Source organism: Schistocerca gregaria, chromosome 5, assembly GCF_023897955.1.
Source record: "Schistocerca gregaria isolate iqSchGreg1 chromosome 5, iqSchGreg1.2, whole genome shotgun sequence".
Lineage (NCBI taxonomy): Eukaryota > Metazoa > Arthropoda > Insecta > Orthoptera > Acrididae > Schistocerca > Schistocerca gregaria.
Window position 1 is genome coordinate 77,748,512 of NC_064924.1, and position 13,432 is coordinate 77,761,943.

The 13,432-nt window shown below is 41.9% G+C and overlaps 1 protein-coding gene across 1 annotated transcript in view; it reads right to left on the reverse strand.

Moving 5' to 3' along the window:
* The window catches only part of LOC126272930 (lachesin-like), a 2,822,604-nt gene that overhangs the window by 2,131,032 nt on the left and 678,140 nt on the right, over positions 1-13,432 (reverse strand). The gene's annotated exons all lie outside the window — the stretch shown is intronic.

Below are 13,432 nucleotides of genomic sequence, written 5' to 3' on the forward strand. Positions count from 1 at the left end.
TTAGTTGCTGTCACATGTCTGCGTATGCACGTCTTCCGCATGCTCTGCCCCGAGTACTTCACCGAGTCATTATGTTCGAATGAGTGACAGGACAGAGATGTACAGTGAGCGGTTGAACACAAAACGGTGCTCACGATATAACTGCGTGTATTGATTATCCGGTGCTATACGAAGCACAATTCGTGAAAAATCTGTGCGGTATGGTTTGCGCCGTAGTTTAAGACTGGAAGTGTTTTGGTAGAAGTTGCAGCAACGTCTGCAGTGCAAAACGACGTGGCAAAATGGCGCCAAATGGGCTCGGCTGAGTAGCGAATAACGACTGTAACTACCCGAAAAAGAGTTCAACCACCGGAAAACACTGCTTGAGTGAAGTAATGCCTGGAGCAGAGTCCGACGAATTCTCATTGTCGTTTATGTGTGCAAGTAGGAATTAAGAGATAGTTGTGCTGAAAACTTACCGAAACGAACCTTAGGCATTTACTGTTAAGCATCAGTTAAAGCGGCGTGCCGAATCTACATCTACATTTATACTCCGCAAGCCAACCAAAGGTGTGTGGCGGAGGGCACTTTACGTGCCACTGTCATTACCTCCCTTTCTTGTTCGTGTCTCGTATGGTTTGCGGGAAGAACGACTGCCGGAAAGCCTCCGTGGGCGCTCGAATCTCCCTAATTTTACATTCGTGATCTACTCGGAAGTTATAAGCATGGGGAAGCAATATATTCGATACCTCATCCAGAAACGCACCCTCTCGAAACCTGGACAGCAAGCTACACCGCGATGCAGAGCGTGTCTCTTGCAGAGTCTGCTACTTGAGTTTGCTAAACATCTCCGTAACATTATCACGCTTACCAAATAACCTTGTGACGAAACGCGCCCCTCTTCTTTGGATCTTCTCTATTTCCTATGTCAACCCAACCTGGTACGGATCCCACACTGTAAGCCACCTCCTTTGTTGATGGACTACATTTTCTAACGACTCTCCCAATTAATCTCAACCTGGCACCCGCCTTACCAACAATTAATTTATATGATCATTCCCCTTCAAATTGTTCCGTACGCATACTCCCAGATATTTTACAGAATTAACTGCTACCAGCGTTTGTTTTATCATAAAATCATACAATAAAGGATCCTTCTTTCTATGTATTCGCAATACGTTACATTTGTCTATGTTAAGGGTCAGTTGCCACTCCCTGCACCAAGTGCCTATCCGCTGCAGATCTTCCTGCATTTCGCTACAATTTTCTAATGCTGCGACTTCTCTGTATACTACATCATCATACGCGAAAAGCCGCATGGAACTTCCGACACTATCTACTAGGTCATTTATATATAATGTGAAAAGCAATGGTCCCACAACACTCCCCTGTGGCACGCCAGAGGTTACTTTAACGTCTGTAGACGTCTCTCCATTAATAACAACATGCTGTGTTCTGTTTTTTAAAAACTCTTCAATCCAGCCACACAGCTGGTCAGATATTCCGTAGACTCTTACTTTGTTTATTAGGCGACATTGCGGAACTGTATCGAACGCCTTCCGGAAGTCAAGGAAAATGGTATCTACCTGGAAGCGTGTATCTAAAATATTTTCTGGATCTCATGAACAAATAAAACGAGTTGGGTCTCACACGATCGCTGTTTCCGGAATCCATGTTGACTGCTACAGAGTAGTTTCTGGGTTTCCAGAAATGACATGATACGCGAGCAAAAAACATGTTCGAAAATTCTACAGCAGATCGATGTCAGAGATATAGGCCTATAGTATTGCGCATCTGATCGACGACCTTTCTTGAAAACTGAACTATCTGTGCTCTTTTCCAATCATTTGGAACCTTTCGTTCCTCTAGAGACTTGCGGTACACGGTTGTTAGAAAGGGGGAAAGTTCTTTCGCGTACTATTCCTTGGACACTTATTTCGATGTTCGTGCGAGGATTTAGAGAAGGCACTGCAGTGCGGTCTTCCTCTGTGAAACAGCTTTGGGAAAAGGTGTTTAGTATTTCAGGTTTACGCGTGTCATCCTTTGTTTCAATGCCATTATCATCCCAGAGTGTCTGGATATGCTGTTTCGATCCACTTACTGATTGAACGTAAGACCAGAACTTCGTAGGATTTTCTGTCAAGTCAGTGCATAGAATGTTACTTTAGAATTCACTGAACGCTTCACCCATAGCCCTCCTTACGCTAACTCTGAAATCGTTTAGCTTCTTTTTGTCTGATAGCTTTATGTTGTGTATAAATTTGCAGTGAAGCTCTCTGTGCTTTCGCAGTAGTTTCCTAACTTTGTTGTCGAAACACGGTGGGTTTTTCCCGTTCCTTATAGTTTTACTCGGCACGTACCTGTCTAAGCCGCATTTTACGATTGCCTTGAACTTTTTCCATAAACAGAATCAGAAAATCCTCATCAGTACTTCTAAGGCCGTTGTACAATCTCATGATTATTGCATTTTGCGCAATGTCTGGTGGCCACTTTGAAACATATTTCTCTCACCACAATTTTAGTGTTAACTGCTATATCCAGGAACTATTTAACCTGTGTCTGGATCAGTTCACTGAAGGTGAACTATTTTATGGATATTTTTAAGAAGACGGAGCAAGAGTACACACCGATTAGACAATCTTGTCACTAGTGAATGAGGTTTTCGATGAACAGAGAAGAATCATGAGTGACAACATCATCTCCTTAACGCTTTCATCGCCTTACTCCTCCCTGCTATATCTCCCATGGGAAGATGCTTGATAAGAAGTAATAGACATAGGTAAACAAGTTCAAGGGCTTATTACGAACAGAGTAGAGAGATTTAATAAAAAAGTAAAACTACTGTCAATAAAAATTATTACACCTGGAACACACAGTGAATAAAGATCGTGGGATGTGAAGACTATGTCATTGATAATCCCTAACGACGGAGGTTGAGCGTACGGCGTAACCGGCCCACAAGTACGTCACAAGATTCCGTTGGGAAATCGTAGATTGCATTGGCTTCCGACCTGCCTCTTATTGTCGGTCTGCTAAGAGCCGGCGCATGAACTGGCCCAGATCATTGGTGGAGAGAACTGACGACGTGTTGGCTTGCTCCGCGCTATATAGCCGGGGCGAGAAGGAATTCGTGCCGATCCAGTCCCGCACACGTGATAGGGCGGAGGAAATAGGTCTCTGGCACGGAGGACCTCTGGTGGCGCCCGACCTGCGGTCTGTCGGTCTTGTAGGTATCGACGCAATCCGGGGACCAATACGTTGTACATATGCAAACCCGTGATGCTATAGTGTCCGAGGCGTTGCCGATACCTGTAGGCGAAGGATAGGGGACACACCACTCCCATCGATTTTCACCTATGGGTTAAGGGTCACGTGTGCTTCGATAATACACACACACTGCGAGAGTTACGACAGAGCAATGAAAACGTTAATACTGCTGTCCTTCAGGCACAGCTGATTTGTGTGTCTCACAGTTTCATAAAACGGCGACAGTGCTGCACTGACGTCAGTATTGGCTATTTCCCACTTCTTCCGTAACGTTTACAGTCTTACTGCAAAAAAATTTTAGGGTCAGTTTTATTTTTCCCATCCATTATAAGGAAAATGGACTTATATAGACATTATAATAAAAAGATTTACACATTTCCAAGATGGCATGCACCATAACTTAAACATGTTTAATTCCATGAAACCGAAACTGAGTCCAAGTGGTTTCCCAAAATATTCAATGATCCCTTACTCTATTGGGACTAATTTAGTATCACTGGATAACGGTGTAACAGGGAGCAGATTTCGGTCCTGCTTCTTGATGGTTACCACTGGGTACCGACAAATTAATTAAATACTCTTCATTATTTGGTATCCCAAAGATTGACCTCATTGAAATTATATAGTACTGAAACTTCCTGGCAGATTAAAACTGTGTGCCCGATCGAGACTCGAACTCGGGACCTTTGCCTTTCGCGGGCAAGTGCTCTACCAACTGAGCTACCCAAGCACGACTCACGCCCGGTACTCACAGCTTTACTGCTGCCAGTACCTCGAACTCGGGAGACGAGGCATCTCAGTTCATGACATCCAGTCTTACAACTTTACTGTCTCTGATGGACACACGTCCAGATCATCCGCTCTCAAATCTCTGCCGTCTCTCTCCCCACATCCACTACTGCTGGCGGCTCACCTCCAACTGCGCAACGCTACGCGCTGTTAACAGCCAACTGCCCAACACTACAATAGCAAATTCCAACAATTCAAACCAGCCACAGACTGCACACAGCACAGTCAGTGATTTTCATACAGAGCGCTACGTGGCGTTACCAATATAAAAACCTAAACAGCCTACTTACACATCACACGCATCCATGCCCGAGGCAGAATTCGAACCAGCGACCGTAACGGTCATACGGTTCAAGATTGTAGCGCCTAGAACCGCTTGGCCACCCCAGCCGGCACGCATCTTAATTCCGAGCCTTTGGAGATACAGCTTTCAAATTAAAACTTATGTCATCTGTTTTGAGTAATAGAATCAGTCTGGTCATCAGTGGTGCTTATATAGGTTTCATGTGTTGGAGAAGGGCATTTAATAAGGCAGTGTCCAGCGCGGTAGTAAACACCGGTGTTTCACCAGATAACGGGCAGGCTGCAGGTCGGGCCCGTCTTGTAATCATTGTCATATTGTTTGCTGTTTTGCAAAAATGGTTCAAATGGCTCTGAGCACTATGTGACATAACTTCAGAGGTCATCAGTCCCCTAGAACTTAGAACTACTTAAACCTAACTAACCTAAGGACGTCACACACATCCATGCCCGAGGCAGGATTCGAACCTGCGACCGTAGCGGTCGCGCAGTTCCAGACTGTAGAGCCTAGAACCGCTCGGCCACACCGCCCGGCCGCTGTTTTGCAAACAGTACTTCAGAGGTCTTTTGCAAAGATTAAAAGCTCATTCAACTTAAGGCTTAAGGTCAAAAGAATTTTACAAATTTGGTCATTTTGCTAAAGAAAATTTTATGGTTAAATGCTTAGATTATCTGTAAAACTCGGTTTATATATTGTTAAGTAAACAGGTTGTGTGAAAAGAAAGTTATATTCGTGGCTCCTCCCTTCCACGTTTTCCTTAATTCCAGTAAGTATCACGTATCAATAGCATTAAACGTGAATGGTTTTAACATTTGTTATGTTCACGCATAATCAAAAGAAGTCCTTCTGTATACAACACTGTATAGTTTTATTTTGTGGAACTCACGTTTTGAAATTTAAGCAGTGCTTCACCCACCAGATGTTCATGCACAGGACGACTTCCTGCTCCGCCAGTTCTTCGCCGTGCTTTTATGACCTCTTCCTAGTAGAGACAATTCTAGAGCTCGTACGTATGGCGTCGCGCAGTACGAGGAGGCGCGTCTGCGTAGCACGGCTTAACAAGAAACTAAATGAGATTTAGAAATGCAGCAGCGCTTTTAAGAGACACGCCTGATGAATTCGGTGCGGACGGAGATAAGCCTACGGAATTTAATTACACTTGGTTGCCTTACTCCTTTTTCGCAAACCAATATTCGAGTTATTTAAGTCTCTTTCTAAATAAAACTAAAAAGTGTAGTAGCGTAAGCAGGCTTTGGAGAGCAGGCACCCCGCGAGGCCGGTCATAAAACTGCGCAAACGCAATTTCCGGATGGAAACATTCGGATATGAGAGCGGGCCTGGCAGGCGCCACTGTGGGATGGCCGCTGTGTGACGCGCCCGCAGCGGGCTGAGAGGTGGCGCCACGAGTTTCCAGCAGGAGTTCACCAGAACACCCACTTCAACGAGCGGCGAAAATGCGACACCCCGATGGGCGTTTCGTCACCCACCAGCGAAACTTCAGAACAATGCAGCGCAAATACGAAGTAAACTGATTTCGAAAGGTTCCTATTTCTGGAATGAAACTGGGTGATTTAGAGCAAATTTAACGTGAGAAATTCAACTTAGAAACTAAATTCACAGTTGACATTGGGTACGGTTTTTTTTATTTCTTTATTGTGATTCCATTCCCCTGCCCCATATGGGCAGGGGAGGGCTGTCAGCGGCACAATACACCGCTCTTCAGTCGAGTGACATGACAACTTAAAATAAGAATTAAATGTTACAAACATAAAACGGTAAAAAAGGGGTACTTAAAACAGAATAATGGGAGAAAATGGAGGTGAAAATAGACTGACATGAAAAAGTTCATGGAAGAAAGTTAAAAAAGTCACCAGAAAGTTAAAAAAAACACAGTTGGCGATTCTTAAAGCACAGAGAAGACACTAATGGACATGCACAGGTTAACAGTCGGCCACAGTATTAAAAACACTCCAGAAAAAACCACTTAAAAGCCACTTGGAGCACACACGACGAAGAATAAAACTGCCAGGTGGGACGTGCCGAGGGAAACGTCAGAGAGGATGGAAAAGGAGGGGAGAGCAAGGGGAAGTAGGGGAAGTGGCGGGATGAAGAGAGGAGGGGCATCACGAAAAGGCAGGAGACACGTGGGGTGGGAGATAAAGAGGGAAGACAGGGCAGGAGGGAGTGCAGAGATACTGAAAGGGGAAACAAGAGAGGGAGGGGGAATAGGAGGGGGGAGCCGCTAAGGAAGAGGGAGGGGGAGGAGAGGGAGACCTGAGGAGGAGGCAGGAAGATGAGGTAAGAATTGGTAGGAAGGGTAGATGTCAGGGCGAAGCTCATCATCTGGGAGGGGTAGATGGTGCAAGTAGCATTGGGAAAGGAGATGGAGGGTGTGTGGATGGAGAGAGGGTGGGACACAACGGTAAAGGTGCGGCAGAGGGTTGGGGGTGGAGAGGAAGGGAGACCCAAGGGGGTGGGGGGGATCAAGGCTGCGGACAATATATAGTGGGTGGATGTGTTCAAGGAAAAGGGGAAGATAGGGGAAAGGGATGAGGTCGTAGAGGATGGGCGTGGGGGACAGAAGGCAGATATAGAAGGCGAGGCAGAGCGCATGGCTGTTCGAGGCTGTTCGAGGATTTGGACAGCTTTATAGAACTGAGGAGGGGCGGAAATCCAAGGTACACTGGCATAACAGATGGGAGGGATCAAGGATTTGTAGGTGTGAAGGATGGTGGAAGGATGCAGACCCCACGTCCAACTGGACAGGAGTTTCAGGAAGCGGAGGCGGTTTGGATGGTAAGGAGATGGATAGTCCAGGTGAGGTGGCGGTCGAGTGTGAGGCCAAGGTATTTGAGGGTAGGAGTGAGGTGGATAGGACGGCCATAAATAGTGAGGTTGAAATCATGGAGGTGGTAGGAGTGGGTGGTGCAGCATATGATGATCGCCTGTTGGGTACTGTTCTACAGGCCCATAGAAATGGCTTCCCATCGCGGCAATGGAAATGAAATGATCTCAGTCATGGAAGTGTATACCAACATTATACATTCATTTCAGAAGTATGCAAAATTCATTGATATACAACGAAAACGGAGAACGCACTGATCAGCCAGAACATTATGACCACGACCTACTATCGGTAAAAAGCCGTTCAGGTGATAGCCGCGCCCCCTGTCCAGGAACGACTACTATTGAGGGTGGGTAGGACGTCAAACGGGACGACTTGGAGCAGGAGAGGCATCACAGGACATTTTCGTTTCCACTGTCTATAATGTTACAAATAAATTCATAAAACTTTGTCAGCAATACCAGGAAGGAGTCAGCATTCACACTCATTGCAGTGGAAGTTCGAAAACATAACAAAATAAATTTTTTTCAGTTGCGAAATTTCATAATTTTTGCACTTACTAATGGCTGCATTTGTTGCTATACGTACGCTTTTCTTCATGAGTTACAGAGATTCTTCGATGAATTTTGCACAGCATACATACCATACTCACAGGTGTAAGAAACTCTAGAATTTATTTAATTTATGAAAAAATGAATGAAATGTTATATTTTAAACTTCATGTTTACAAAAACACGAATTTTATAGTTAATTACCTCAATTTTTACCACAGTTTTTAATAGATTTGGAAAAGTCTAGAGTTTCATGCACCTTTAAGAGTGGTTTGTATGTTGTGTAAAATTCATCGAAGAATCTCACTTACTTATGAAGAAACGTGTACCTACAGCAACAAATACTGCCATTAGTAAGTGAAAAAAATGGTGAAATTTCACATGAAAAAAAAATCATTTCGTTATGTTTTCGAACTTCCACTCCTATGAGTGTGAATTCTGAATCCTTCCTGGTCATGCTGACAAAGTTTTATGAATTTATTTGTAAAAGTATAGACAGTGGAAATTAAAATGTCCTGTGGTGCCTCTCCTGCTCCAAGTCCGCCCGTTTGACATCCTACCCCCCTTAAGAGCAGGACGGTGCATGCACTGTCAGTGAGCGCCCTGCCCGTGTCTAGAATTGGAAAGGTGCGCGATGTATTTCAGTTTGACTGAAAACAGACATGATGGCTCTGAGGGTTGGCTTGTGCATTTCGGAAACTGCATGACTTGTCGGGTGTTCGAAGAGTGCTATGGTGATGTCCTCAGCAGGTGGAGAAACCAAGGTGAAGCCACGTCCAGACGTCGTGGAGTTGGACGGCCACGCACCATTACATATGTCAGACGTCGTAGGCTGGGCAGACTAGTAAAACAAGACAGATGGCGGACTGTGGCGGTACTAACATCAATCAGGCTTTCATGGTGGGCAGAGTACAAGTATGTCTGAATACACAGTGGAACGAACGCTCTTAACGATGAAACTTATGGCAGATTAAAACTCTGTGCCGGACGGAAACTCGACCTCGGGACCTTTGCCTTTCGCGGGCAACTGCTCTACCATCTGAGCTACCCAAACACGACTCACGGCCCATTCTCACAGCTTCACTTCTGCCAGTATCTCGTCTCCACCTTCCAAACTTTACATATCAGCGCACACTCCTCGGCAGAATGAAAATGTCATTCTGGACACGTCCCCCTGAAATATATGCATAACTGTCAGTTCAATAAGAATTGTGGTAGGAAAAGGTAGCTATTCAGATAACGAGACTGGGATGCGAAGTAACTACTCTTTTATAGTTCCATTCAAAGGGAGATTACTTGCAAGTTGGGTTGTATAATAAGTTATTAACATGAGAGCAATTAAGTTGCAGTGAGCGAGAATATATAACAATGATTAACTTTACATACCGAGTAAGTTTTCAACTAAAATAAGGAGTGTCAGAAAATAGATGAAGTATGACAGGATGACTAAGACAGTTTTCAGAGAAATATGTCATGGGTAAAATAAACTGAGAAGTGGCAAGAAGGAGAATAACAGCAGCGTAAACACCCAAAACAATTGGAAGATTTCTCTCACGTAATGAACATGAATATTCTATGTGACCGTAGAAATGAAGAAATAATAACATACCGGATGGCAATACAATGTTTCTCAGAAGAAACTGCTGCTGTGAAATACTAAAAGAAGGAACAGTTTATGAGGCAGAACTTTTGTACGTTGTATCTTGCCCACGTGAAACCGATGTTCCACATCCTGGAAGCATCGAGAATGTAGTGTTAAAGTGAAAATGTTTAACGTTTCGTGGACTGATATATTACAAATGGTTAGGAATTTAGGATTCGTTATTTCAGAGTTAGAGGCTGGTAGGTTATGGTTTAGAACTTCCTGATATAAATATCACCTAAAGTGGATACACAATTGCAAGAGGACAAGGAAAAGTCATTTGAGACATATTTAAAAAAGCTTTCAAAAATCAGAATCCGAGTAACTGGACAACTATGTGAACTACTTTCCTCCCAGAAATGGACCTCATCTGGTACTTATTGTGACACATAGTTTGGTAAATGCTCTAGTGGTTAGTAGAGTGGACTGAAATAATACTAGAATGTAGTAAATGTCTGTAAGCTGTCTACCTGTGGTTGTTTGCACATACTGAAATTTTTTTAAAAAAATTGTTTTCTAACAGCACAGTATACAATGTATCGATTTTCACACCGTTTACTCTTCTTATACTTGTCAGGGTATAAAATCAGAGTACAGGAGTGTAATAAATCAGTCAAAAATTGAAATTTTAGGAGACTGCTCAAGGACATGAACTGGATCGACGTTTACAATACTTCTGACTCGCATGGAAAATACAAAGCATTTATTAATAAAGTTACTTCCTCATTTGAAAACTGTGTTCCCCTAAAGGTAACAGAAATCAAACCGAAGTCTAAAAATAAACCACATATTACAGGAGGTTTCAAGATATCACGTGGAACAGAAAGAAAACTGTACCGAGAGGTCTGAGGTGAGCATTGAAATGCATTACAAAGAATACTGCAAAATACTGAAGCAGGTAATCCAGAAATCTAAGCAGGTTTATTATGAAAAAAAGACAAGTGCTTCAAGCAACAAAATAAAACTACACGAGATATAATGAAGCCAGAGACAGGTGGGGTCAGAAAGAATGATGATCAGGAAGTTCTAAAAATAAACGAAAGATTGGTAACAAGTTCATGTAGTGTTGAAAACCTCTTAAACAAATAATTTGTTTATGTTACTGATAGGTTGGGGTTATCAGGCTCAGTAAACAGAGCAAAGGAATATCTGAGCCCAGTCTCTATAAATAACATCAGTAAAATGGAAATGACACTCACTTCTTCCAAAGAAGTAGCATCCATCATAAAAACCTTAAAATCAAAGTATTCTTGTTATTATGATAACATATGAGTAAAGTTAATAAAAGAGTGTTCATTTGAGTTGAGTTCTATCTTAAGTTATTTGTGTAATCAATTCCTTATCAGCACAGCATATCGAGACTGGCTAAACTATGCCGCAGTTACCAAGTTTACATGAAGTGGGACAAAGAGATTGCATCCAACTATCGATGTTTTCCTGACTTATCTAAAAATTTTGAAAACGTTGTGTTCATATTCACTTTAAATGCGAACGCTTTAGCTTAGGCTTTAGTGTGACTGTTATTGACATTAAATAAAATAACAAGTTTTCTGTTCCCAGTCACTCTTTATTAATCTCCATGACGCGTTTCACCATTTACCCCTCCATCATCAGGTGGATTTACATTTGCTATTATGACATTAGTGTGTTGTGTTACGAATTTTTGGAGGAGCTTGTGACACTGTCTGCAGTGGTCACAGGCTCTTTTCACTGTAGTAACAGATGTGTTGCGGCAGCGAAAAGAATCTGTGACCACTGGAGGCAGTGCTAAAAGTTCCTCCAAAAAATCTTAACACAACACACACACATGTATACAGTCATATTTTGTAAACAAGTAAAAGGAAGCTGTGACCACGGAGACACTGCCATACGTTCCTCCAAATAATCGTGACACAACACACACACACAAATTTTCATACTAGCAAATGTAAATCCTCCTGATGATGGAGGTTCAAACCTTTGGAGAAACATATACGGTTACTGGTAACAGTAAACTTGTGGCCTCATTTAAGGTTGTGTTAAAGCGTCTTCTTAAACATCTAACTGCAAATAATAAACTGTCCAAGTCACTGTTGGACTTCCTTAATGAATCTGATATAGAGAAGACTATTTACACGTTCAGTGATAATGTATTTAATCCATTAGATAACAAATTAGAGGCTACTGACATTTTCTGTGTCCTGTCAAAGGACTCTGACTGTGTGCATCAGAGCACTCTCTTAAGTGAATTAGTATGTTACGGTGTCACTGGCAGCGTTGCAAAATGCTTTGCATCTTACCTAACTAACAGTAAACAAAAGGTGTTGTTGCGAAACACCTGTGGAGTACCAATCAGTCCTCGTCTAATTGGGAATTAATTACTTGTGGGGTTCCTCAAGGTTCCAGCTTCGATCTGTTGCTTTTTCTCGCATACAAACCTCTCGTCTGTTACATTGCCAGATGCTAAGTTTGCTTTGTTTCTAGATGATACAGACATTGCAATAAATACCAAGTTAATTATGGAAATTTTTACTGGCATTAATAAACGATTTAATCCTCATTCACTGTCATTAAATTTTGAAAAGACCCACTGCATGCAGTTCAGAATCTGTAAGAGATTTCCTTCCAGTATGTGTATAACATATGAAGGCATGCAGACAGAAGAGGTTGACAGTGTTAAATTTCTGGAATTACAGTCCGATAATGAATTCATTTTGGAACGTAATAGTACATAATTACTGAAAGGCCTAAGAAAGTCTGTATTTGCAGTGTAGACGGTGTCAGATATAGGAGATACAATTATAAAAAGACTTGCGTGCTTTGCTTATTTTCATTCTATTATGTCATATGGGATAATATTTTGGGGTAACTCATAAAACCAAGAAAAAGTTTTTAGAGTGAGAAAGCGTGTAATAAGACAATTCGTGGTATAAAATCAAGATCACGTAGAAACCTGTTAAAGGAACTGGATATTCTAACCACTGCTTCTCAGTATATTTATTCATTAATGAAATTTGTTGCAAATAATATACCTGTATTTCCAGCCAATAGCTCAATACGACCTAAACTCACTTACCTTTTTCCAAAAAGAGGTCCAGTATTCAGGAACACACCTCAATACATTGCTAGTAACTATTGTAACTTGTATAATTGCATAGGCTTGGTTTCAGACAAAGCACACTTTAGAGAGAGTTTGGAAGACTTTTAGATAGGCGACTACTTCCACTCTTTACTTCCTCTTAACAGAGGCTTTCCGGCCAGCTTAAATAAAAATGTCTCTTAGATTTCAGATTTGACAGCATTTGGGCACAAAAATCAAGTTTTTGGTGTTTTGTGTTTGATAAATTTCTTAAAAGTGCACGAATGTTTCGTTCTGACAATGTATTAATTCTTTAAATATTAGCATTTCTACTATACTGTAATGTATTCATATATTTTAACGCTATTCTGACAGATTATCAGGGAAGTGAGTATTATATGCAAGTGTTCTATGATTTTATGTTATATTTTCTGACATGTTCCACCCACGATAACCACCTCATTTCTGGGTCAATGGAACGAAAGCTGAATGTAATCTAATCTGGTCTAATCTAAGTCCAAACCGACGTCTCGTTCATCGGTGGCAGTATACGACATCGTGGTAGTAGACATAAATAGTGAACAGTCCCTTAATGTTCTCTTTTACCCGCGTTATACGACGTTTAGGCATACTCTAGATGCAAAATTAATAAAAGAGATTTGGCATACTTAACTTCATCTTGATGAAGAATCACAGTGCAGTGTCATCTCTTGTTGGGAACTGAAACCTTCCGAACCATTTCAAATATGACATAATGTTTTGTGTGAAGAAGTAAAGACGCAAATCGGGAACAAGATAAATATTTACCGCTAAAACATCCATTTCTGTGTTTTTCGACTAAGCAGAAGAGCTCCAGGCATTCCGCAGACGGTTCATCTATGAACCAATAAACAAATTTTCTACCATACCACTCGCAAGTCTTTCAATTGTTCTCCATTTAGTAAGCTGCAACGTCCTGTACTTTATTGATAGATCCCTAAAGAGAATAGATATTACGACC